At 42.4% G+C, this 4,707-nt stretch overlaps 1 long non-coding RNA gene across 1 annotated transcript; it reads left to right on the top strand.

Annotated features, from left to right (window-relative positions):
- Positions 1 to 2,707: 2,707 nt before the first annotated feature.
- Positions 2,708 to 3,516, top strand: LOC148032166 (uncharacterized). The gene is made up of 2 exons (XR_015691745.1): positions 2,708 to 3,106; positions 3,353 to 3,516. It is a non-coding gene; the product is annotated as an uncharacterized LOC148032166 (long non-coding RNA).
- Positions 3,517 to 4,707: the final 1,191 nt, after the last annotated feature.

Below are 4,707 nucleotides of genomic sequence, written 5' to 3' on the forward strand. Positions count from 1 at the left end.
ACATGCATCTCCAAGCTTGAAGGTATGCCGTTTTCTCTTTCTCTTCCTCTTTCCTTTATACATTGTGATTTTTGCTTATGTGGAGAGAGAGAGAGAGAGAGAGGGAGGGAGGGAGGGAGGGAGGGAGAGATTCCATCCCCCCTCTCTCTTTCCTTCTCTCTCTCTCTCTCCCTCACCATCCATCTCTTTTCATACATGTATCGCTTTCCATGAGAAAGTTAGAGAGGGAGGGAGTCTCTCTCCATGAGACAGAGGTTGGGAGAGATAGGGTGAGGAAGGGAGGGAGTCTCCTTCGATGAGAGAGAGAGGGGTAGGAGAGGGAGGGTGAGGAAGGGAGGGAGTCTCTTTCAATGAGAGAGAGAGAGCGGGGAGAGGGAGGAAGAGATAGAGATATGGAAAGAGAGAGAGGGAGAGGGGGAAGGAGAGAGAGGGAGAGGGGGAAGGAGAGAGAGAGATATGGTAAAAGAGAAAGGGATATCCTTTCATCCCTTTCTATCCATCTCTCATTTCCCTTCTCTATCTTTATCTCCCTCTCTATCTTGGAGAGGGAGGGAGACAAAGACAGAGAGGGAGGGAGAGAGAAGAAAGAGAGAGAGAGAGAGAGGAAGGGAGAGGGGAGAAAGAAGATTAAGAGGGAGGCAGGGAGGGAGGGAGGGAGGGAGGGAGAGGGAGGGAGGGAGAGAGATAGCAAGAGGGAGTGAGAGAGAGAGAGAGAGGGTAAGATAGAGAGATGGAAATAACCTGAGGAGGTGAGTCATAAATGGATGTATCATGTGGGTTCAACATAAGGGATTTTTAAAATACAATTTTTACACATTTTTCACATACATAAGGGTCCCATATAAAGGGGTTACTTATGGATTGAATACAAAAGGGTCATGTTTTATTAAGGGACAATTCATAGATAAGGACATTTGTAAATAGGCCTTGAATGCACATGATAGAGAGAATATATATATATATATATATATATAGTGAAATACTCAATGAAAAAAAGAAAGGGAGAAAGATAAAGAGGGAGACATTCAGAGGAGAAAGGAGGGAGACTAGGACAAAGAGATTGAAAGAGAGGGAGGGAGATTAAGAGAGAGATGGAAAGAAAGAAAGGGAGAAAGGAGCAGGAATTAAGAGAAAGATATGGGAAGAGAGAAAGAGAGGGATAGAGGGGGATGGAAGGAGAGAGAGAAAGAGATAGAGATGGAGAGTGAGGGTAAGAGAGAGAGGGAGGCAAGGAGAGATCTCCTCTTTCCCTTTCTCTTTTACCCTCTCTCTCCATCTCTCTCTTTTCTTTCCAATCAATGATTCATTTGTAGACAACCATAGCAAGTATCAATGGGGGAAGCAATTGCAAGTGCTCACATATAAGCAAGTGAGTTAGGTTGTTTCTATACTATCTTATATGTTGCTTGTGAGATATGCTTATGATAGAATGTAGCCTATACATGTACCTATGTATATGCATGTATCTTTGTATACACTATGCTTATCCTATGTATATGCATATGATGTGCTTGTGCATATCCTAAATAGCCTAGCCTATGCATGGCCTATGCCTTTGCACGTAGTGTTGCATGTGTATATATATGCACATAGCATGTGCATTGTCTACCCTGTCATTGAGAGAGAATGGAACTCTTGACTATAAGTGCATGTTCTCTTTATTCTTTCTCTCTAGTGTACCTTGTTTCTGCTTCTTGCAATTTGTTCTTCTTTTGGTTAAGGTTGTGTATAACAAAAAAGAAAGCATTCCTAAATGTTAAATGCTAAATCATTGAATACATCCATAAGTGTGTCTCTATTGTAATTTAGGTAGGCTCATAGACCTTGTTATAATGATACATAAAGAGAGTCCAGCAAAAGTGTCTCTCACATCATGCAAATATCTTTGCTTAGTGTACTAGTGGCAAAAGTGTATTGATACTCCCATCAAAACCTTGATTGTACATGCATGTGATTCGAGTGTGTGATGATGAGTATTGCTACTTTCTTCCTTTAGTCCTGCATTCTATATTCATAACCACTCCTGAAAGTGTGCTACTACGACCACCTATGGAAGAAATGCCATGTGATCATGGGGTGGGACACATCATAGTTTATTGGAGTCTACAAGAACTTGTTGTCATTGACCCTCTCTTGACCCGATATTTGAGATAGAATATGTTAACAACAACAACACTATTCAAGATCTATAATAGCTGAGCTGAAAAATTAAGAATTTACTCGTATACATGCATACACTGGTATTATTAATAGTAAAGCAAAACTTGAACCTTGATACTCTAGGAAACTGTTCAAAACGTCATAAACTCTTTGTTCCAACCTTGAGCTCAGGGTTAGGCTATAAAATTTAAGGCGACCTTTCACTCATGGGTCTATCGTGCACCGAAACTTGAGGCTACGTCGTGTATGTCCAAGGAAAGTTCTAAGATGAGAAGGTTGACGGCGCAGTTGACGTTGCCAACCAGAGTTTCTGAATAGAAACCTGCTAGACGTCCGTGAAAAGGTCTCTTTGTCTGTACTATGTAGGTGCTACGTGGACACAGGGTGACGGACGCGTCTGCGACGATGGAAGCATCCGAGGGCGTGACACGGGGAGATGCCGTGTTGCGGATGTTACCCTGGATGACGCAGCTTTGAACACTGCTATAAAATAAAACGTTGCTAATCATTGCCGGACCGAGACGCAGACAGAAACACCAACGAGACACAGAGAGAGAGAGAGAGAGAGAGACAGGAGAGGAGAGGGACACGCTTTTGATATCGGCTGCCTACGGTCACAATTCACAACTTCCCAACTGCCGCCCTAATTTGTGCATCGAATAGCAATATGATATCCATGGATCGACTTTTTTACGGACGGAGGCGAGCCCTGCTCGTGCTGTTCGTTGCCCTCGTTCTTGCAGCTTTTCTTCTCGCCGACAGTCGCAGAGACCTGTACGTGGTTGCCAGCTTTGATGGTCACGACAAGAACAACAAGAAAGGTCATGATTGGGGTCGTGGTGACCGTGGTAATGATAACGGGGTTGGTGACTCTGACGATTGTGGCGACGACGGTGACTCTGATGATATCGCCAAGGCAAAGTCGACGCCTTAATGCCATCAAAGGGTGGGAATCTGTCTAATTTCCTATTCTATTCAATCTATCCCATCCATTCGGCGCTCACTGATTCATATATTTTCGTCTTTCTTCTCAGCTTCATTATTACTGAATTCTTTCTGTTTAGGTTAACCTTGTCTCTTCTTAGCTAATATTTGCCTTAACCCTGCCTGTTCTTAGCTTAGTTATTATTACGTTTTCTCAGCGTTGTAATTACTCAACACTCATTCGTTGCGACGTTTGTATTCCATGCAGGGTAATCGGAGCCACAAGTCGTAGTTCCAAGCCAAGATGACCTGGTCAGGTGTCGTGAGCACGCGTTAAAATAAAACGTAATACAAAGGCTGAATAGAAGACATGTAGTTAGTAGTATTGAACAGCGCCTCTCGTCATAGACATTCGGCTGCGGCTGGTTTTGTTGTATATAGCTCCATGCAACTTTTCAACGTTGCTAGCAACATAAAACATAATACCAGATGTTACCACAATTGTCTTTTCCTTATAAGCAAACGAGAATTTTTGGGCCGTCGCATGAGTACTCATCTTTCGTTGCCTCAATTACATTGCTCGGAATTTTCTTCAACTGTTGGTGGTCCTTCTTTACTGGAATTGTTACTATTCAGCTTTATATGGGTATTCTCTTTCTTTAAAAAAATAAACTTTTAAAAAGAAAACCCACCCCATCCTACATTACAAGATATAGACCTTATAGCGACGTTTAAAGCGATGAAAATACAAACAACAAAATTTGCTCCCGTCGTCGCAAAAAGCGTCATTATTGACGACGCCATGGAATTGTCGCTATATGCGTCGCTATATGCATCGCATATCGACGCATATAGCGACGGTTACAGTGGAATTTGCGACGCTGATAGCGACGACAATAGCGACGCGTGCACTAAATTTGCGACGCAAATAGCGACAGTAACAGAGAAAAAAAAAATTGTGGCAGGGCAGGCCATACAAAATAGTTTCTGCACTACTGCATACAAAGCGTTTGCAAATAAAAAGAATGTATACTGAAATCATAAAACTGATGGATGAAATAAATACATGATATCGCATAAAATGCGATTGGTACAATCATAAAACAATATCACTAATACATAGAAAATGTCTACATAGATCGGGCGACTAAAAACTAAAGGTATGTGAGCTCTAAGGATCCAAGGGCGAGCTACAAATCGTCGTTCCCCGAAAGCTCTTCCCGCTGTAAAGGAGCATCAAACGGATTCTGCAGAAAAAGAAACAACATATCAATCCACCATACAATAATGCATTCAAATATCTCATGGTAACTACAGACAAGAAAGATGAGTGAGTTACTAAGCCGCCGCGTCTATACAATCGGTCGATCAATGATCTGAGATTGTGCCTCTCCGCATATCGAGTCTCAAGGCCTTACGGATCGCGATTTGTAATGGAGTGCTGCAAAGAAAACAAAATGCTAACTGTTAGAAACATGTTTGTCAGTACAAAGAATATCTCAAAAAAACAAATAAGCAAAACAAAAGAGAATCTTACAAAGTCCTCCAAATATGTCCTGTGGCCGCCACTCCCAAGATGATGTACCGATCCGGCCTCGATTCGTGCCCTCGCCGCCTCCCACT

Source organism: Lygodium microphyllum, chromosome 8 (assembly GCF_053477565.2).
Source record: "Lygodium microphyllum isolate KBCC chromosome 8, Lygodium_microphyllum_v1.1.10, whole genome shotgun sequence".
Classification (NCBI taxonomy): domain Eukaryota; kingdom Viridiplantae; phylum Streptophyta; class Polypodiopsida; order Schizaeales; family Lygodiaceae; genus Lygodium; species Lygodium microphyllum.